The 23,888-nt window shown below is 36.1% G+C and overlaps 1 pseudogene; it reads right to left on the bottom strand.

Moving 5' to 3' along the window:
• Window positions 1-20,305: 20,305 nt before the first annotated feature.
• On the bottom strand, window positions 20,306-22,460 carry LOC103548453 (large ribosomal subunit protein uL11-like; annotated as a pseudogene).
• Window positions 22,461-23,888: the final 1,428 nt, after the last annotated feature.

Below are 23,888 nucleotides of genomic sequence, written 5' to 3'. Positions count from 1 at the left end.
ATACAAAGAGATTCTTATCTCCTGCAGTGGGAGAACAGAGTAAACGGAGAACAGGTCCCAGTACCTAATTGTAAGAATAGCTGAGATCCAGCGAAGGGTGCATGATTTAACAACCAGACAGAAACTCTGGGAGATGATGCAGAAAAACTGATAAGATGGCTACTAGAAGCACAGAGGAGTGATAACCCACACTAACTGTGGAAGGCAGAAGAATGGCTGCCAAAGATGTCACAATCCCCAGAAACTATAATATGTAGGTTATAAGGAAAAGGCATATTAAGATTGTAGATAGAATTAAGGTTTCTAATAAACTGACCATAAAATATAGAGGTTATCCTAGATTATCCTGGTAGGCCTAATGTAATCACAAGAGATCTTAACAGTGGAGAAGGGAGTTTGGAGAGTGAAACAGACAGATGGCAACATGAGAAGAATTTTTGTAATGTTACAGGCTTTGAGCATGGAGGAAGAGGGCCATGATCCAAATGCAGTCAGCCTCTCAAATCTGGAAAAAATAATGAAACACATTCTCCACTAGAGCCTCTGGAAGGAATGCTGCCCAGCAAATACCTTGATTTTAACACAATGATACCTATTTTGGACTTCTAACTTCCGGGTACTATAAATTTGTGCCGTTTTAACTTTAACCAAGTTTGTGGCAATTTGTTGCAGCAGCAATGAGAAATTAATATACTGAGGTACAAACACCAACTTTGTTCTTGCAGGTGATGGGATAAGGATTAAAAGGCTAAAAGCAATGATTTGCTCATGTGGACATACTATGTAAGATCAAAAATCCCATGGAAAAGCCATGTTCCATATAAGGCTCAAAGCATACACCATTTCTCAAATCCAAAAAGAACCTGTTGATGAGAAGGCACCAGTCTCACTAAGAAGTCCTCTGGTTGCTCTTCTTTATAGGGCGTACCTGATATGTAACAACAACAAAAAGCCAGAAAAGAACTGAGCTCCCAGACAGCAAAGGTTAAGTGTCACCACTTGACCAAAAAAAGTACAGGTTATACAGTAGCACTTAATCATCAGAGGGCAGACCAACTTGTAATGAACAGAGAAGTGACAGTGGCAGCCATGGAAACCTAATTTGCAGAGTTATGAAGTGTGTTAATAGCATGGAGTCTTCTTAAGGGAAAGGTAGATGAGCAGCCAACAGTCTTACTACTCAAACTCTCCAATCAAAAGAAATCAAGAAGGAACAAAAATAAGGGGGAAGATGGAGGGAGAGAGAGAGAGAAAGAAAACAAGAAAGAAGAGAGAAAGGAAGGAAGGAAGGAGAGAAAAAGGAAGAAAGGAAATAAGGAAGGAAGGAAGAAAGAAAGAGAGAAAGAAAAGAAAACAAGCCAGCCAAGAACGGATGATCAGAGCAGAAAGAAGAAAAGATAATCACAATTCCTTGTGCCATTTCCATTACTGAGCCAGCTTTTGGACCGAAAACACAAAGACTAAAGGAACAATCAAAATCCCAGAAGGAATGACCTATATTTCCACAGCAATTGTACACAGTGAAGATTCCCCAAAGGGAACTACAATCATTTTACTTAGGTAGTTGCACACCGAGGAAAAAAAGACAAAATGAAATGTTTTGGAAACTGTTGGACACAGGGTAACGATGATCCCCAGAGTCTTAATGTATTAAGACCTTCCAGTTAGAGTGGGGGTGTATGAGGATGAAGTAATAAGTAGAGTCTGGTCTAGGTCCAGCTCACAGTGGGTCCAGAGGGTCTGAGGACACACCCAGTGTCGTTTTCCTGGTTGCTGAATATATAATTGGAACTGACATACTGATACATTGCAAAATTTCAACATTTGCTGTTGAGCCTGTGTAGGGTGAGAGTGTTTTGTGGAAGGTTAAGTAGATAAGTCTCTAAAATCGTCTTCCTCTCAGGTAGGATAGTAAAAGTAAAACACATCCCATCCTTAAAACGATGGCAGAAATAAGTGATATTTCTAAAAATCTAGGGAATTCAGTAAGCTGTCATAATTCTCTTTCCAGTTAATTCACCAACCTGGGGCCTGTAAAAACCAGTTGAATTGGTAGGTGACAGTGGATGCCTGAAATCTCAGACAAATAGTAGCCCTAGTTGTAGCTGTTGTGCTAGACAACGTGTCATTGCTAGAGCAGATTAACACAGGCTCACATGCAGGATATTGAGTCCTTGATATGGTAAGTATGTACTTTTCATGCCTATCTCAAATAGGATTACAGACTGTTAGCATTCACTTAGAAAGGCCAGTGGTTTACATTTACAGCTTTGCCTCAGGACTATATAACTCTTCTGCCCTCTGTCATAATATGATCTAAAGAGATCTGGATCAGCTGGACATTCTGCAGAATATTACACTGGATCACTCTATCAATAGCACGAAGTTAAGAAAGCCAGATGAGAAGTAGTGCATTAGTGACCTTTGTGGACACAGGCTTCCAGAGGGTGGGAAATAAATCACAGTCTCATCTAATGTAAAGGATATAATTTTTATCTTGTTCCTTCAACTAGGAGAAAGGTTGTACAATTTCCTGTAAGCTGCTTTGGTTTCTAGAGGCAGCATACTCTGAATCAGGAATACTGCTCTTATCCATAGACTGAAGGACTGCCAACTTTCAGCGGCATCCAGAACAAGGATAGGCTCTTCACTGTAAACAGTCTATATGGTACGAAAGACTCTGCCACTTCGAGCAATGTGATCCAACATGATCCTATGATATTAGAGTTCACCGAAGTTATTGGAATAAGCCCACTAGAGTTCTGGAGTAAAGTCACACTACATATATCAGAGAATTATACAACTTTCAAAAACTTCTGGCATTCTGCTGGACCCTGGTAGAGACAGGCGGCCTAATCATAGTGTATGAAGTGTGGCCAGAACTGCCCATCCTGAGTTGGTTAATGTCAGACCCACCAAATCACAGGTCATGTAGCACCAGAAACAACTGAACAATCCATTGTAGGATGAAGTGGTTCATCCTGGATATCACCTGAGCAGTACCAGAGGACATAAGAAAGCAGCATGTGCAAGTGACTAAGATCTTTCATGTCAACCACATGTCAACCTCTGTTGCACCAGCACCTCTTAAATTAATCTCTGAGGGTGCTCACATTTATGCCTTATGGGGGTTCCCTTATGATCAGTGAGGGAGGAAGAATTCAGTTTGGTTCATGAATGGATTAGTTTGGTATATGGGTTACCTTGAATACTGTGACAAGAGGAAATCTTCCCACTGGAGGGAACCTTGAGTATTGACTGGTCATCCACTTTGAATAGAAAGAAAACCTATTTTAGAACACACACTGATCATAGGCAGTGGAGAATGACTTGGCTGGCTGGTCAAGGCCTAGAAGGAGAGTTTGCAAGATTGAGGACAGGAAGATCTGGGGTAGAGACGTATGGATAGACAAGTATTTATTGTTATCAATAGCTCAAAATTTAAGCGGGATTGATAGTAGGAGAAGATTAAAATAAATTGCTATGAATTAAAATTGAGAAAAATAATCAAAAGGAGGGACTATTTAAGGGTAATTTGGGAGAAGAGTAGTTGTTTAGGGGAATGGAGACGTGAAAGATGTTACACTTTGCATCTGTTTTTATCTGCTGTGTCATCAGCATTTAGAATATGCCTAGCATATAATAAGTATGTAGTAAATACCTATTGAAATATTTGTTGATGAGTATGAACAAACAAACTATGCCATCAAGGGGAAGCATCTAGATTAAAATTATGTAAAAATATGAAAAAAATGTGTGCTGCAAATTCAATTACTGATTACAATGATGGCTAACAGGGAGTTTGTAATTGAGTAAACTAAATAATGCTAAAATTACTTAATATACTCAAGATTCAATTTCCTCAATTTCCTTCATAAAATATGGTTAGTGATAGTGTTCATTCATAGATTTTTTGATATAATTAAACGTGTAATTGCATCTAAATGCATCTAAGCTTGCTGGCAGTCGTTTACAAAGTGCCCAAGAAAATTTAGTCATTTAATGGGTTTATTTATGAAATTGTTGCTAGTAATTGTGATCTCTGCAGAAGAAAAGATCAGTGTCAGTGCTGATTCTGTTTTTGCCAATACAGAGCAGTATGCTTTCTCTGTGCAGGAAAAGACATATCACATGACTGTCTCTATTTAAAGATTAAGTGAAAATTGGGAGGTGAAGAGCTAATGCCATAAAGTCAGTTGATTGTATTCTTTTCACTATTAAATATGCTGCTCATTGCTTATTGCCTCTGGCATACTTGAGTGTTTAAATCTGTTCATTATGTTTATACACTGATTCAAGAGCGAAAAGACAGATGACGGAGATTCAAACAAAATGAGTGAGAAACCAAATACTTCCTCCTTGTGCTGATGTATGCTTTTTCTCACGTAAATGCCTAAATGCTTGACTAGAGCGAGGAGGATGGAGGATCCTCATTAATACTTACATCTGCTCTTGCAGATGCAGATAAAATATCTTTGTTTTTTTAAATTTTAGAAAGTAGTGATTAAAGACATACTTTAAAGACCTTCATTTTGAAAGACTTGCCTACGTTTTCCCCATTTTTACCTTCTCTTAAAATATACAGTCACGTGCCACATAACAATGATTTGGTCAATGATGGATCGCATATATGATGGTGGTCCCATAAGATTAGTACCATATAGCCTAGGTGTGTTGTAGGCTACACCATCTAGGTTTGTGTAGGTACATTCTGATTTTTGCACAACCATGAAATTGGCTAATGACGCATTTCTTAGAATGTATCCCTATCATTAAGTGATGCATGACTATATATATATGTGTGTGTATAAAGTATATATTTTATCTTCACTATTAAAATGTATATATGAGCCACAGTTTTTAAAAATGGATTTCCACAGTTGAAATGAGAAAAAAAGAAAAAGAAATATAGTTTAAAATATGAAAGAATCAATTCACATCAATCTGAGGAACTCGAAGTTTTTGAAGAAGAGTTTCTCTATTCATTTCCTTGCCTAAAACAAAAACTTTATTTTCAGACAATCAATTCTCCAATCTCTCTTTCACTGAAAAACTTTCAGAAAATTGAAAAAAAGAAAAGAATATAGGAATGTCCAGATACCAAGTCCATGGTGAGTCGGCTTTAGGCAGTATGTTAAGATTTTACAATCATGAGGCTATAAAAAAAGAGGACTGTGATTGAACGTAACTGTATGTTTTGAACCTATATCCAAATCTGGGTTTCCTGATTTAGGATTATTCCCAGGGTTCAGTGTAATATGTGGGTTACTCTAAGAATTCTTATTAAATTATTATAGGCAAGTAAGTGCTCAAAAATATTGTGAATGTTGGTGGTGATCAAATTTCTAGGATATACACTAATATAGCAGTTCCTAAGTAATAAATCAAGTCTATTTATAGAAAATATTTTTTTGTTGGACATTTCCAATGCAGTCTATGAAGGATGGAGAAGGAGAAATAATTTTGACTCCAGATGATTTGGCAACTGCTCTTAAAGGAGCCGACATATCTCAGAGTTTGTTTCTACTGCAGGTGACCTTTATCAACAACCTTCATGTGACAGCATTTCTAACAGTAGTCAGCTCCTTCCAATGCCATGTTATTGCTGAAAGCTTGACATACACAGGGGCCAGGACTTTGATGAAAGATGATTCCTTAGCATGTCTTTACTTACAGTGAGTGTGTGTTTGTTTTACTTTTAAATCAGTGTTAAATTATTAATTTGAGGAAATGTTATTTAGAAGTTTAAAAATTAGGAGAGTTTGAAAAGTAGATTTGAAAAGATAGTGACTATTGTGTGAGTGTCTGATATGTCAGGCATCTTTGTCCTGGAAGATAGAACACAAAGGGAAACTTCAGACATTGTCTGATCTTGAAAACTCAAGGGTAAATGTCAAAGGTGTAGAAATTCTCAGATGAGGCACCTGAGAGAGGAGATGGGATGGAGCTGTGCCCAAGGACAGAATAGGACTACTTGGAGAGGCCTCCAGGCCCAAGTGTGATACAGGCTTCTCTCCTGAGTCCACTAAGGATCAGGAAGGCTCTTGGAAGTTAAGGCAGAGAAGCAGTGAAGCAAAGCCTGGCCCTGGAGGAGGTAGGCTGCTGAACACATCTAGGAAGCAGACATGAGAAAGGTTGTCCAAGAAACTGAGACTCTTACGTGGAATCAACATTTTCCATCTGCATCTGTCTTATGTTTGTTGTTTACGTAGGTGAATCTTGCTTGAAGAAACAGAGGCATCTGTGGTGGAAAGAAACATAAAAGTACATTTAATAAGACAAACCAGATAGTATACGGCTCTAATTGAATTATCTTAACATCACTAATACATACCTTAACAATTTATTTTATCCCTACTGTGTACTGGATAACATGGTGACTACTGGAGACCTAGTGATGAGCAAAAGAGACACTGCTCTTTCCTCAGACAGCTTGATTCTAGTGAGGGACAAAATTAAATAAATGTATAAAGATGATTCCAGAACGTTCTAAGTTCTGTGAACAGAGTAAATAGATAGAGTTAATAGTGATCTTTGAGAATAAACCAGCCAAGGGCAACACTGAAGGGAAAGCATTCAAGGAAGACAAAAAGAGCATGTGCCAAAGTCACAGGTAGGAAAGTGCTGGCTATGGGAGCAACCTAGAGGAGTGAGTGCGGCTAGAGCATAGCTCATGGATGCTGCATACTATGGTTGACCACAGCTGATAGGTTAGCAGAGACCAGAGGTAAAAGGATCTTACAGGCCCCAGTAATAAGTTTAGATTTAATCTGAAGAGCAATGGAGAAACCTTGCAATGTTTTTCTTTCTTTCTTCCTTCTTTCCTCCCTCCCTTCCTTCCTTCTTTTCTTTCTTTCTTTCCTTCCTCCCTCTTCCTCACCTTCTCCTTTTCTTTCTTTTAAGAACTTGACCTAATTTTATATTTTTAAAGTAATCTGTAATTCCTATGTGGAGAATGCATTCTAGAGAATGGTGAATGGAAGTTGAATCCATGGGATCAATTAAGAGGCTATTGTGGTAATCCAGATGACACCTAGCTAAAATGAGGGCCATGGAAGTAGAGAGAAGAGACAGGGACTTGATGTATGTTTTGCAGGAAGTAGTGGTGCACTTGTTTTTGAATTTCATGTAGGCTCCAGAGAAGGGAGAATCAAAGATGATTCCTAGGGTTTTGACTCACAAAGGACAAGTTTCCTTTGGAATTAAGATTTCTGTTTTGAAAGTTTGAGGATTAAAATTATTATTAGACAGCTAAGTAGAACTTTTCAGTAGATGTATATACTAATTTGAACAATCTTTTATTTATTGTCTCTGTGTGTGTGTTAGTTCTATTTTATTCTTCCTCAGTTTGTAATTAAAGTTCATTTTGAAAATTTTATATCATTCCTTAAGGAGAAAGAAAAGCAATTTGAAGTTTTTTCCACATTTAGACCTCCAGAGCCAAGAATATTAGAGCACCTCTAGAGAACAGTAATTACAGTTCTAGCAACATTATCCTGAAATATATTGGGGAAAACATGATTTATTTTACAATGAATTCTTTAAAGTGGTGTAGTTATGATAGCATGATTACAGATGATACCTCATGATGGGGATCCTGAGTCTGTTCATTTACCCCTTTTCTAAACCATATCAAACTATTATTGCTTTTAATACTTACTCACATTTACTCCGCTTTCAACAAATAGACGTGATTACTCTCTCCCTTGTGCCTTCCCTATACTTCGCATATACTTCTAACATGGCATCCAGTACATTTTAGTTCCTCCTTGGACTTCACTGTAACCTCCGTGACATAGTGATGGTATCTTATTTTTCCTTATATCTCTTCCATTAGCACTGGCACATCCTAGTAAATAATTGATTAGTGGATAGATGAATAAATGAGTGGACACATGACTGGGGCAACGCTAGGGTACAGCTAAGTACATCTAAGTGGGATTGCCCTCCAAAGCCCTTGCTTTTCTAGATCCTGCTCTGCTGGTAATTTGCCATTAATCTTGACTGAGAGCTAGAGATAGAGAAAGCATAAGGAGGTCAAATGTCCCCAAACAATGGAGAACTGAAACTCTGATAAGTTCAATTATATTACACTTTTTTACACAGAACTTATAAACAGCAACACTTTCTCAAAGTGTAAGAGAGGAATTGTGTATTTCCAATACACATACCACACGAGCAAGAATTTTGCCTGTTTTGGTTCTAATGAAATAGAATACAGATAGAATAATTTACTAGAAAATCCCTTAACTGTTCATGGAACCGGAACCAGCTTGTCAGGCTAGCATATATTTTTCATTATAGGCAAAAGACACAAGAAGCCAAATTGGAATCAATAAGATGCTTTGTAAGCATGAAATTAGAACAAGGAAAATAAGTCCTATGATTTAACAACTGAAGAACATAAAGCTAGGATAGAGTAATATATCATAATAAAGATAGATATACATTGGCAACTTTATTTACAAAAGTCTGGCCATTCAGTTGGAGAAGCCTCTAATCTAAACATTCCTTAGGTTGACAGTTCTAATATGTGAGTTTTATTCTTGTAGTCTGTACTTTGTACTGTACCACCCGCCTCCACCCTAATACAGAATTTCTGATCATTCTCCTCCAACATTGAGTACTTTCCAGAATACAGAAGGAAGGTAGACTGATATCTATGGTCATGGAAATTGAGAGGGAGAAATGCTGGAAAGCGGGTTATTTCTCCCAGGACAAAAGATCCTTGTAATTACACAGATTGGATGTAGTTTTGAGTATACCTTGAATTAAACTATTCATATTGACTTCCTTTTTGGTGCACGTGTGACATACCAATATTGTGCTAGTAGATAGGTATAGAAACACAAAACAAGGTGAGGTAGATAAGTAGCAAATTGTAGTACAAAGTGTAATAAGAAAGAAATGTGAAATACAAATGAGATTCAGAGTCAGCATTATGGAGGCAGTGATTAACATGGGAAAGAGTAGAAGCTCAAGGGCTTGCTTTTCCAGATGAAGTTTTATTCGATCAGGACTTGAAAGATGAACAGGGCTTGAGCTGATGGATTGATGGTGAGAAGTTTCGAAAAGACAGAAGAGCGTATCTAAAGATACTAAGGATTCATAACTCAGCATGATGTATTTAGGAAAAATATGGAATTGAGCACTGAAGAAATCCCATGTATTTGCTTCAAAGATACTGTTTCAAAAGACCAACATTATGAAAGATGTATTAAGTTTATTTACTTTTAATTTACATTAAAATAAGATATATTCCACTTTACTAATAAAACTAATATTCATTTAGAATAGAATATTGTTTTAAAAAGCTTTCTATGTATTTATGAAGCTGCTGTAATATCAAAATTGCATGATTATCCAATCAATTGACTTGAGATTATAATGTTGATCATGCTGATGATTCAGAAAATTAAAATTTCATCACTAAGTAAAAAATAAACTAACTCTTGGGCATAATATTTGAAAGTGCTGAGGTGACACAGCTGTTATTTTTAAATGTGAAGTATAAAACCAGGAATTTTTATTTTAAACATTTAGAGGAAATCAATATTTTTTTCTCATCCTGCTGCTTTTACAAGTTGTTGGCTCTTGTAGGCTCCTAATGAGTCAGTCCTCTTTTATTATCTGTAACTATTCTTCTGAAACATAATCTAAGGCCTCTACTGAATGCCGTCTGAGTCTACCAATATAAGTAATTTTATGGTGGCCTACACTCTGCAAAGTATTTCAAATGAGGTAGATGACTGCGAATAAGAAGAAACTTTCTTCAAGACCTAGGTCTACTACGATCTCTTCTCGATAACTATTTCTGACCAAAAGTGGTAGTGAGTTTTCCTGTTCAGTGATCCCATACTTAAAATTACAATTACTTATTTATACGTCTACCTATTTCTCATAACCTGGAAGCCCTTAGAGGAAGCAAGAGATTTAATTATGTCTGATATCCTAGAGTGACATGTGTGACAATACTTAGGGTGATTTTATCGTATGTCTGATGGATTGAATTGAATTGAAATGTTGGCATGTGGGAGGGGAAATTCATTTCAAAATGTAAAATTTGCATGTGGTTACCGGTGGAATAAATTGCAAAGTATACTTATGGAGCTGCTTAAATGTTACATAACAGTATGCTTAAATCAAAGGTCACTTTTTCATTAGTCTTTCATAACACACACTTTATTGCATGTTAGCTATAGCATGGCCAACCAGACTTCTCAAAGCAGGAATAGCAAATAGGTGTGGCATAAGTCTGAAAAGACAGGGAGGCAAAATTGAAATTAATGGAAAAGCATCACTCCACCCCTCACAAGATTGTCATTGTCCAAAGCTACAGTTACTTTAAAAGAGTATTTTTAAAAAGGGAAATATTAATGAAAATTGAAATTGAAACACAAATTTCTTAGTCTTTCTTTGCTACCTTAAATGAGGTTTAGAATTTGATCAGGGAAAAAAACTGAAAAGAAAATGAAAGTGTTACCTTCAAAGCATAAGAATTCACAAGTTAGAAAGTCCTTATGAGTTGGAAGTAAAAAGATAGCATTAATTCATTACAATGGATTGTTCTCTAAAGAGATGAACCTAGCAAGGACTCACCAGAGGATGACCTTGTAATCTGAAGTCTTTAAGTCTACCTAATGCTGCAAAAGTTGAAGGCCACAGATCAATTGTTTAGAAGCTCAATAAGAGCAACTTCACTCTTTGGGATAAGGGAATTTAGAAAGCATTTACATTTTTATATCAAACATAATACATTGCAGTTTTCACATTGTGTGGTTTGCATAAGGATAGCAATAATTCCAAAATAAACTAGATGTTTTGTATTAAAAAAAATTTTAAAGCAAACTTTAAACTTCTATTTTGTTCATAATAACACCAGCTGAGGCTGGGAAGCAAAGATACTGCTCTTGGGGGAGCTCATAGTTTCCACCATATTTTTTCTGACCCTTTTGACATCTACTGGGCAGTACCAAGGGCAATACCAGCAAAAAAGTGGAAAGGATTGAAGAATTAGGCACATGTGAATTTTTCCAATGGCTAATGTCACTCTTCTGTAGTGTTAGTTATTCCCTTTGTGTTCCAGGGGTTTTTTTCCCCTTAAATTGAGACTCCCAGGTTACTGATTGAAAACAACATTTCTTAGAATTTGTTCTTTAGAACCCTAGTTTTATGAGAAAAAAAAAGATTCTAGGGTTAAATAACTTTAAGAAAGGCTGTGTTAAACAAAGTTAAGCAGAATTCCTTACCACAATTTTGTTTAGAGGATTTATGATGCTAGTGTGTATTGTAAATCTCCAGAGGGGGATATAGAGTATGTGATGTTTTCCAAATTTATTTGATGACTAATAGATTTGTCTGAATACCTAAGCACTTTAAACCAGGGATTTGGCAAAGCGTGAACTCCAGAGATGTGAGAGTCAGCTTTCTGAACACTCATCAGAGGACAGCTGCAAGTGTGTTGATGTATGCTTGCAATACAAAGCATCATTGCAAGAGTATGGAAAGAGGAGCCATAGTTCAGTCGGTGTATCATGTAGAGCAGGGTGAGTCGTGGCTGATTTAAGGGCAATATTTGACTTTACGCTTGCCCGAGCAGAACTATGTACAAACAGTGGATACTACACAGCCATAATCTTCAGTTATTAAGTTGGAAAAAAGTAAAGTAAGAAGAAATAGCTGCCCACCTTCACAAACGAGGGAAACCTAATACTGAAGGGATTCTGTCGCTGCTATCTAGGGTACTTGAGGACATATCAAGATGCTCAATGCCCTGACTTCTATTTACAGGCTTTGAGGGCATTCAGTAAGTGCACCCTCCCTCAAGCTCCCTAAAATGGAGCTGCTGGGGCAAGAGGAATCTAGTATCCCACTTTAATGTGCCATTAATATGACAAGGCTGGGCACCACCAACAAAAATCTGAATACAGGAGGGAGCTCAGACACATAATGAAAATGAGAGGGACATTGCTTAATTGGGGAGGGTGGAGCAATTCATAAGATTCAAGTGACACAAACCAAGTTACTATCCCTTCTCAGTAGATTGGCTAATTAAGAAAAAGTATTTCTAGCACACATTACAGAAGGAAAAATCCCACAGTATGTATTCAAAAACTCAGGCCTGCAAATTGGTTTTTGGAAAGGTTTAGGGAGCAGAGAAACTGCAGTGCTGCAACTAATTAGATTTACCTGTACCTGCTTGCCCTTGCAAAACATAAGTGGGACAGAGGAAGAGACAGAGATAAAGTCTGAAAAAGTAGTAAACTAATGGTTGCCACAAATAAGTAGGGACTTACAAGTTCGTGACGGAACCGCCATTATAATCTGCCACCTAACTTGGGAATGTTGCTTAACTCTAACACCATGGGTTCATTTGTGGAAACAAATGGAAAGTGAGTCAATAGATATGTGAAATATAATCAGAGGGCTTGATGCCAGTCTCTGAGACCACTTATAAGCTTAATAGAAAAGTGACCAGAATACATAGGAGGGACTCCAGAGGGTAGCATTGTACATCAGTAGAGGCAAAAGTAATGACAATGTGCATGGACCAAGGGCTGGCACACTTTTCTCCTTTCCTGCGCTAGTTAAGTCTCAGGATTCTTGTCAATCTCAAATTGTAGAGATCTATATTTTAAGAGGATAGGGATATGGAATTATTCATATACTTGTAAGAAAATGGAGGCTTACGTCTCTTTCTAGTGTTTTGAAAAGGAAGGAAAGAAAAGGAAGGACAGTTAATGAGGATTAAAAAGGCATGAAATTTAAGAAAAACTTAGGTTTTTCATTTTAACCTATTTTTATTTAATCTATTTTTATTTAACCTATTTTTACCTGGGGGATGTTATCTTGAAGACTTGATTGTTTATGGTGAAATAAAATAAAATATCAATAATATTCTTTTGTTATTTCTAATAGAATAGAGTTAAATTTTTTTAATCTCTAAAATTCTAAAGAGGATTTTGTGAACTTTAGCTTCCATAAAATGTGCACATTGGAGCTAAAGCTTTCAGTCTGATTCATTGATCTTTCTTTTTCTAAAATCAAGGTAAAATTGAGGCTGGCCCCGTGGTCGAGTGGTTAGGTTTGCGCGTTCCGCTGCAGGCAGCCTAGTGTTTTGTTGGTTTGAATCCTGGGTGCGGCCATGGCACTGCTCATCAAACCACGCTGAGGCAGCGTCCCACATGCCACAACTAGAAGGATCCACAACGAAGAATATACAACTATGTACCAGGGGGCTTTGGGGAGAAAAAGGAAAAAAAATTAAAAAAACTTTAAAAGAAAAATCAAGGTAAAATTTTAAACTTTTATAAGCATCCATAACCACAACTTCCAAAAAGTAGTTACTATTTTCATATATGAATCAATTATAATTAAACACTGATTTTGGATTTCTTCACAATTGAAACATAGAAAATTAATTAGATTCTGTGTTCATGTTATAAGAAGTTTTGCACAGCTTTGATGGAGAGTATTGTTAACTTACCTTTTGACCATTAGGAAGATATCATGGATATAGACTTGTTCCAAAATAAGAGGGTAATTATGTTGCAACATCTGCCATCCCATTGATTACTAAATATTACTTAATTTTTTTACTTCTTAGCCTGATGTTCTTCTCCTTCCTCAAAGCCCCATGTGTGCCTTTCCTGAATTGTAAGAGATTTATATTTATTCCAACTGTATTTTATAATTAGATTTATTGGATTCTTAAAAAAATTTATATCACTGCATTAAACATTTCTTGAATGTTTATGATGTGTAAGCACTGCATGATGTATTGAGGGAAATGATGAAATAAAACTATCTGACTTTACCGTCTAGCAGGGGAGAGTAACAAACAATTAATTAAATAAAGTACCACATACGTTGAAATAAAAAAATAAAAATGAGTTAAAAAACCAATATGCCTACTAACTACTTAAACAATACTAACTAATCATAACTGGCTATTTCCCGAAGGCTGAGCAACATCCTAAATGATTTCTGGAGGTCAGTTTATATTGAAATAGCTGGAGAATGAAAAAGAAGAGCTGGCATCACACGTAGTGGTAAAAGCATGGGAAAGGAAATGGAAGTTAAGAGAAAATGTAGATGAATTGGTTGAGAATGGACATTATTTCCATGTAACTGGGACATAGGATGCCTGCATAAAATTTTCCACATGAGATTGGCAAAATCAGACCGAAGGAGACATTTGATGTCTCACTAAAGAGTTTTGCTTGGGAAACTTTTAAGTCTGCTGAGCAAAGTAGCTTAATCTCTTTCTGAAAAACAGGGTGAAACTGTGATAGACTGGAAGTGGAAACACCAGGTCAAAACTAAGAAATAGCAAGAACTGATGAACGCTCTAGTGAGGAAAAGGAAATACTGCAAATTACTCAAGACCTCTATTTAGGGAAATTAAAAGGATGATGAACATGAAACAGAACCCAAGGAGAGGATCAGTTTTTGATAGCCAATAACATTTCATCTTGAATATACTGGATGTGTGATGTGCTCTGAACAGCTAGGATAGCTATCCCAGCCTAAAATAGAGGTTTGAAACTCAGTAAGTCAGAGCTGTCATTCAGAAGTGGTGCATAAACATGTTGTTTTTTGTGGGAGCAGATTAATTTAAGAAGAGAGCTCAAAGAAAATTGGAAAAGACCTGGTGCATAATGTTAAGGAGTGAGATTCTTAAGGTTGGCAAGATGAGGGAAGAGTCTAGCATGGGATGGAGAAGGTGCAGTTAGACCTTTAGAACGTCAAGAAAAAAAATGAGTTAAGGAAGCCAAAGGAAGAGAGGCTTTGAGAAGGAAGGGAGTGGTATAAGAACTGAAAATGGATGAGGAAACATAGCAGACAGACCTCCAACGGATTGCATAGTGCGGCGAGAGCAAGACACTTGTAGCAAGGTATAAGGTGTCAGAAGATGGTAAGGAAATGGAGGTAGATCAATCTTGTGAACACTATGGGAATTAAAAATTGAAGGAATTAAAAAAATAGAATAGCTAATGGAGAGATCACAGACGAGAGAATAGGTCTTCAGAATGAAGAAGGCACGAATATGCTTAAAAATTAAAATTAAGAAGCAAGCTGAGAGGAATATAATTAAAATATTGATTACCAAATATTATTTAAGTTGTTTAACTTCTTAGGCAGATGTTATCCTCCTCCTTCACAGCCACATGTGTGCTTTTCCTGAATTGTAAGAGATTTATATTTATTTCAACTAAATTTTATAATTAGATTTACTCATTTTTTAAAATTTTATATCACTGCATCAAACATTTGTTGAATGTTTACGATGTGCAAGCATTGCATGGTGTATTACAATTGAAATTTGCAATTGCAATTGCAAAGGAAGATAATTAAAATAGTCCCAAACGTTTAAGATTTGCTCTTTGCTAGATAATCTTAAATATTTACAAACATAAATCTATCCTCACAACAATCTTTAATGTACATAACATTATCCCTCTGGTAAAGCACAGAGAACGGAGGCTTGGAAAGTTTACATAGCTTGCTAAAGATCTCATATGGTGAGTGACAGAACCAGGAATTGTCTCAGTCTCTCTGATTCAAGAATCAATGTTCTTTTCATTCCTCCATCTTGATTCATCAAGAGTGATGCCATACAGAAAGAGAAATACGATACGATCTTACCTGTATGTGGAATGTTAAAAAACAAGATCAAGGCATGCTGTGGCAGTGTCCTACATACAAAATAGAGGAGGACTGGCACAGATGTTAGCTCAGGGCCAAACTTCTTCACCAAAATAACCCCCAAAATACTCATAGATAGAACAGATTGGTGGTTGCCAGAGGTAGGGGATTGTAGTGGGGGAAATGAGTAAAGATGGTCAAAAGGTACAAACTTCTAGTTATAAGATAGATAAGGTCTGGGGATGTAATGTAAAGCATAGTGATTAAAGTTAATAGTGTATAGTATATTTGAAAGTTGCTAAGAGACTAGATCTTAAGAGTTTTCATCACAAGAAAAAAAATTATAACTCTGTGAGGTGATGCATCTTAACAAAACTTATTGTGGTGATAATTTTGCAATGTATATACTTATATAAGATCATCATGTTGTACATGTAAAACTAAACGCTATATGTCAATTATATCTCAGTAAAACTGGGGAAAGAAGACTGATGCTACAAAGCAGTTGGCAAGGAGTATTTGAAGGGACAAGGTCCCCAGGTAAGGGCAACCTTGTTTTTTCCTTCAGTAATTAGTTGAAATCTTTTCCTTTCCATAATGCTTCTACATATCTTTTAGCCCCTTTTCTAGTTGGTATGCCATGTCCTTCTTTTGCTAGTCCAAATCTAATTAACAGCCAATTTAGCCTAGATTGCATAATTAGGTATTAAGGGTCTTTCTAAAACAGTGCCTCAGTAGCTGATATTGCATCTGAGGCAGCTTTTGTAGAGAAAATCTATCTTCTTGAAGTTCTATAGCCAAAGAACGACTTCTACTTTTTTTTCCGTTTGATCACTTTGACACCATCTCCCAGCACACTATCAGATAAAGTAGAATTTCCAAAATACAATAAAATAAAATGCTCTGATTACACAAACGCATGATATAGCGATCCTATTCCATTAATTATTTCCTGTCTGATGTGCGTGGATCATATTGTATTTCACTCTTCACATTGTTGTATTAATTATATCAAGTGATTCATAGTAAAGAGATAGCAAGGACATAACTTGCTTTTTAACGTAAAATGAATAAAAGTATAAAGTGGCTGTTAAATGGTAAAGTGCATTTTTAAAGTGAGTCCTGCAATGAGATGGTAGGTAGTAAGCCCTTATCCATTACCGAAGCGGTTCCTTCAAAGTAGAACAGTAGAAGGATTTAAATTCTGTGGATAGGATATTTATTCATAGTCATTATTCGGTAACTGACATTTTGTGACCTCATAAAAACGCTAACACCCATTTTCTCATTCATATGTAACCCCAGAAAAAATTAAACTGGCCCCAATCATAATTTATATGGGCCTACAATACCCTACTTACACTTTAACACTATTTCATCAAAGAATCCTCATATTTGTCACTAAATGATATACTGAAATTCACAACAATCCTATATTGAAGTTTTACTTTTTATTTTTAATATTACAGTTATTTGATATGTCTGACCCACAAAATACACATAGCATAGACAAATAGGGTTCTCCAAATAATGTGTTATGTCAATTTTCACCAAGAATAATGTGTTACCTAGAGATTGCTCATAAAATAGTTTGTTAAATTTAAACCAAAGTGTTTTTTTAATTTTTTTTTAATCAAATAGTTCAGACCTAATGTTCTGATAAGATATCTTTTCTCTGCAGAAACATTCAGGGTCTGAGACTTTCGACCAAGTAGTTACATAATTCAGTTTGGTGTCGTAGGCAGAATACTACATCCCCACCAGCTCCAAAGAGGTCCACGGTTGAATGTCCACACTCTGTGAATATGCTACCTAAATGGCAAAATTGTCTTTGCACATGTGATCGAGGATCTCGAGATGGGGAGATTTTCCTGGGTTATCTCAGAGGGCACAATGTAATCACAAGAATTCTTAAATGGAGAAGAGTGACATAAGAAAGTCAGAGTTGGAGATGGAGATGTGGCAATGGAAACAGAGCTTGGAATGATGCCATTGCTGGAAGGAGTCCAGAAGCCAAGGAGTATAGGAAGCCTCAAGAAACTGGAAAAGGCAAGAAAACAAATTTTCCTTTAGAGCTGCCAGAAAGAATGCCACTCTGCCAACACAATTTGGACTTCTGACCTCCAGAAATATAATAAAATTGTGTTAAGCCGGCAAGTGCATAGTAATTCATTACAGCAGCAATAGGAAACTAATACATCCACCGTTCAAACTTGACCATGTCATGGCCCCAAGTAATCTTCTGTTTCCTTTTGTTCCTGTTACACTCCTCACCCTACACTTTAACTTGTTATATTCATCTATATGTGATCATGTCCACGCTTCCATAGTTACATGTCTGCATGTGTTTCCTCTACCTGGAATACACTTTACTTCAAAATCATATCACAGAGCCACTGGTCCTAGGAAGTCATCTCACTTCTTGAACTTTCTGAGTGCTTCGTTCTTTCTCTTAACAATCATAATAAAGGATGAATATGAGATAGAATTTATCTTTATAACACATCCCTCCCTTACCCTCTACTAGGGCTCTCAAATTATAATATGCACATAATCACCTGACCAAAGCTTCTGATTCAGCATTTCTAACTGGGACTCAGAAATATGCGCTTTTTAGAAGCACTCCTTGAGATTCCCTCGATCTTTGGTGCATTGAGCTCACTGGAAAAAGCTACCCTCCTGTATGTAATGTAAACTCGTTGTCTCCACAGTCCTTGACACTATGTGTGGTCATAATAAGGATTTTAATATAATTGTTTCCTAAATACAATGTTGTTAAAATTACGTTTCCTGATTTACAAAATCTATAGGAAGAGTTATGTTACTTATTTTTGTCAGTGATAATCTGCTTTTGCCATATATCTACAAATAGTAAAAATGTGCATAGTCTTGGACCAATTTAGGGTCTAGATTAATGTGTTACACACAAGAGCAGAGTTGAATAAGTTCACTCCCAGTACACATTGTATCTCCAAGTACAGGCAAGGCCATCAGGAACAACAGAGGCTCCAATCATTTGCAGGCTTCCTGGCCCTGGGTAGGGTAATTTTTAAGGCATTTATTTACCAAATCTTTAATTGGTTTGAGAGGAGGAGTTTCCATGTGAAAGGGTGACACTGAGTGCAGGAAGAAAGCAGGCAGCCATCACTCCCAGTGAGGTTTGTTGAAAGCTTGAAGCAAAGTTATAGGACTACATTCATCGTTATCCCTTGAGAAGCAATACTCCTGAATTCACCTATAGATTATAGTATAAAGCAGATGCTTTTTCTATGTCCTGGGAAAAATTATTTGAACACTTCAGGGCAGGCTCCATGTAACTCCCTAGCCTCAAGCTATTCAATGGTCAAAATACCTTCCAAGGTATGGTCCGAACTGCTTAACCTGACATGAAAGCCCTCTGTCTAATTTGTTCTTAGCTGCAATCTTAACTCTCTTAATTCTTGTTCTCTTCTCCTCCGGCTTCCCTCACAGATTTAAATACATTCTAGTAAGCATTTTTAATTCACTAAATGTACAAGACTTTTTGTTTCTACTTTTGTTTTATAAGTATCAGTATCTTCACCTACATTGATCTTTCTCATGTCTCCCCACTTGTGTATTTGAAGGAAAAAGTATCACTTCTCAAGACACTGCAAGTGACTCATTTTTAAAAAAACTTTCTTAGGCTCCTCTGGGGAAATTTAGATCTCCCTTTTGTGGCTTATGTTACCTCTACATTGTCCTATCAAAGCTCCTATAAAGTTCAATGTAGATGCTTCTTTGCATATCTGCCTCTCTCCATTGTCTTGAATGAGGCATCGTTTCTCTTCAAACTCCTTGTAGCAGAGTGCTTCAGTTAAACCTGAACTGAGATTTAGAACCTCCACATCAACAGAATGGGTAGGTTGATGGATTATTCAGCTATCTATTTGCATCATTCAGTAAGGAAAATAAATATTTCTTTTTGGCAGAAATCAGAAAGAAAAAGTACAAGGTTTATATATGCCATTGGAAGAGATAATGATGGCGCTCTAATGATATTGATTCCCTACCAAAACTGGTAGACTTTGTTCTGAATTCTAGTGAAAGGAGGAGTTATAAAGTTGAGTGCTAACAAGCCAGTAAGATTTGGACACTAATATTAATGTGACTCACAGTTTTTCAACTTATATGATGATCAATAGGTAAATATTTAGGTTACATTAAGATTCCACAGCCTATTCTTTTATGAGATTCATAGTAAATATTAATTTTAAATAAGTTTTATATACGTCATATTTCCAATAGTATATGATAGTGCCTTAGGAAGTGGCTCCTACACATATGCAAATTGGTATTCGCAAAGATTCAGGGGTCCTTCTACGCAGATTTCTGAAGATCTTTTTCTGAGTGACTCCTTCCACTTCGGAGCTCTGCCTCTAATCTCCAGGTGCTTCAGTCTCCTTTAACTCTACATTCTGGATCTTCATCTTAGGGACACCACTATGCTCTGCTAGAGAATTTTATTCCTGAACTATACTTCAGCATGTGCCATCATCAGGCAGAGGAATCATGTGGCTTTCCTCCTTTGTTTATCTCCACAGGTATCATAGTCCCCTGCTGTCTGTAGTTTGTGTTTATCTGCTTGGCTGTCAAATGATCCTTTATTGAAATATTTGAATATTTTTCTTTGAGGTTCTTAACTAGCTGGGTATTCTGCTGCACCACTGTTCACATCATCTCTGATGTCATGAGGGTGGTGACCATCAAGCTTGCAGTCCACAGAGCGGGCAGTCCTCAAAATCTTTTTACTGGTTCCAGAGAGTTCTCTGGCTAAGAATCAGTGAGGTATCAATCGGGCAATATTGACAATCTCATCAAAAGTGATATTTCACTGTGCTTAACTTTTTTGCTTCTTTCTGTCTCTGGGTGATTCCTTGAGGGCTTTGAGGATCGTGGTAGAGGGAGAAGTACCATCTCAATCTGGGCCTGTCTGTTCTGAATGGTCAGTTGCCTTGGCAATGTCATCATCAACATTTTTTGGATACAGACCCAGGCAGCTGATCTTGGGGCCAGAGCATATGTGGCACTGAATTTCCCACCATTGCCCCTCAGGTATATGACTTTGATCTCCTTGGGTGGAACTTAGGTGACATGATGGAGACAGCTGGTGTGGATGAACCTACATGCAGGATGACTGAAGAAAGTTGTACATTGGCCTCCTCTGAGCTGAAAGCCTTTTGTAGTTTTTCAGTATTTAAAAACACTTCCTTGGTGTCTATTTCTCATGTTTCTAATTATTTGTGGAGATAAGGCAAGTCTATATCTTGTTACTCCATCATGGCTAGAACCAGAACTCTGGCAGATCCTTATAAATTTAATATACCTCTACCCAATGATTCAGCAATTCTACTCCTAGTTATTTATCTAAGAGAAATGGAAATATATTTCCATTAACATACATGTACAAGAATTTTCATAGAAGCTTCATGCAAAATAACCAAAACCAGTAAATAGTCAAATGCCACGAGTGAATACATAAAAAAATTTTAGAATATTCATACTACACAGCAACGAAAATGGACTAATTACTGATATATATAGATGAATCTTGTAGACATTAAGTAGGGCAGAGATGTCAGGTATGAAAGATTTCATACTATGATATTTGAACTATATGAAGTTAAAAATGAAGCATAGTTAATCTATGAGATCATACCATCATAACTGCCTTAGTAACATTTGGAATTGACTTGAAAAATGTATAAAGAAACTTTTTGGAGTCACTGAGATTTTCCATATTTTCATTGGCCTGCAGATTGCTTGAGGGTACAAATTTGTCAAAACTCTTCACACTATATGTTTAAGATGTGTGGATTTACTGTACGTAAATTTGACCTTGAAAACATGCAAATGCATTTGTGTGTGTGTGTGTGTTTAATAAATAATGGGTGTTGATATAACTCGTCTTTGTTTATGCACATGGAGCTCCTGGAACGCGGAAGCTCTGTGAAACTAATTGCAGAGTGAGGCCATGGGGGACTTTGGGTTTGAAATGTAAGACTACATATCAGCAGCATTATAAAAGAGTAAGGAAGTACAATGTGGTGCTGAGAGGTTGTGCTTTGTGATCTGGTGAACTACCTCAGCCCAGAATGAAGCATTCTGTTCGATATGGAGAGATGAGCTGTTTGTTTCGGGAGTACAAGTGCATTCTCTCAGACATTTGGAACAAATAGTGTTCGTTTGCTAGAATAAGCAGACTGTTTCAGACTTCTAGGAGGTACATGCAGTTCCTCTGTTACTTGATCTCAGAAGTTGCTAAGGACTCCTGTGGCAAGAACTATTTGGACTTTCTTAGCTTGAAATTTCTAAATAACCACATTAATTGTAAGCTAGAACCAGTCTGAGTAACAGGATTAAATTGAACTGTAATAGCCATGGGATATGCTGAAAGTTCTAAGCTGTCTCAGCCCAGCCCAATGGAGACAAAGTAGAAAGGAGAGACTGAAGTCAAGGATTTTGATTTGATTAGATATTTGTATTTCATATTAAAGAAGTGAATTCAAAAAAGCCTACTAAAAATGGAATTCATCTACCTTAGGCTATATATATATGCTCAATACCATTTGATGTGTTGATTGAATCAGATTAGTCAGTTATCTTTCCAAAAGCTAACCTTATTATTTGTTAGTTATATTGAGTTTTCTGCTTTTTGTTAGCTGATCTTATTTTCATTCAGAAATACCACACTTTAATGAAAATGTTGACTGACATTTTTCATCATCATAATAGATTTACTTATACCTTATTCTCATCTCTTCTGAAAGTATGCTCTTCTTTTTCAGCTCCATTTTAAATGAATTATTAGGTTCTTAAAAGTTTCTAGGATATGAATTTTGAATTGATTTACATATAAAAGACTATAACTTTATTAATACAATTGGGAAAATCAAAGAGTACAGCTTGTGAAAGATAAAAATAGAATTCATAGTAAACATGTATACACAAATTATTTTGTTGGAAACTTTCACAACATTAAATATAAAACACCACTCATTGTATGAAGTTACTGGTTATGGAAAAGATACTTTTCAAGGCCCAAAGAAATAATATACTTGAAACATTTGAAAATAACAACTCTCTCTTGTGATTTACTAATATATCTTGGATCTACATAACTGATTTGCCACGTTCTGCTAGGGAGACTTATCGTTATAGTATTCTGCATTTCTTTTAAAATGCTTACAATACTACTTGTGTTTATGTCTTGTTTTTTCCTCAACACTGTAAACTCTGAGGTCAAGGACTGTGTCATATTTAGCTTTATATTTACATTATCACCCAACACAATGTTTTGAACACAGCACGACATCATTTAATACGTTTAAATAAAATATAGTCCAAAATACTTAGCACAGATTATGTCAATATACAAAACGCAAAACAGAATGTTTCCCAGCCTTCAAGTGCTTTTAAAGTTTGAATTTGATCTTCAGGAAAAATCTAGAGCATAGGAGAGGTAGGGGAAAGATTTGGTTGCTGCGATTTTCTCTCTTAGCAAAACTTAAAATATAAATGTAATATTCCTTATTATTTATCCTTATTTTTCTTTATAATTTTTGAATCTATTTGTTTTTTGCCTGAAAACTAGTAATGACACAGATCTAAATTTTTCTTGGCCCTCAACACCATAGTAAAATTCTTTTCAATATTTTGACCACTTAAGGATGGACTTACCCAATTCGAGGCAATTTATCAATGTAAACCACACAGAGCAACATATAAAATTGACAATTATGTAGGAAAATTAGCTATAAATATTTCACAATTTTGTATAACAAATGGGCATCAGCAAACACTTCTTTCAATGGTCAAAATGGCTAAATATCATCTTAATATCATCTTCAATTATTTCTGCTTATATGCATTTTCTATGTGATTACCTATATAACCTACTTATTTATTTAATTTTTATTTAACATCCTTTGCCTTGTACTGATTATGAATCTGCCTATGTAACACATTCAAAAATAGTAGAGTTAATTCTACTAAGTAGGGTGATTCTAAAGTATCATTTCAAAATAGCTGTTTTACTGAAACCTGGATTAATAGGCTTTTATAACCCAATACAGACAAAGTTTTATCTATGAATTACACAAAAATTAATTGGTTAATAACGTAAAATAGTGCTTTTTAATCAACTTAAAAAATCATTCCTTGGAGGTCAATATAGACACAGAGAAAGAGCTTTTCTAGACTATTTCTCTGTGGACCCAAAC

This window comes from Equus przewalskii, chromosome 18, assembly GCF_037783145.1.
Source record: "Equus przewalskii isolate Varuska chromosome 18, EquPr2, whole genome shotgun sequence".
Taxonomy (NCBI): domain Eukaryota; kingdom Metazoa; phylum Chordata; class Mammalia; order Perissodactyla; family Equidae; genus Equus; species Equus przewalskii.
Note: the sequence above shows the minus strand (reverse complement) of the source record. Positions and strands in the feature narration are given on the sequence as shown.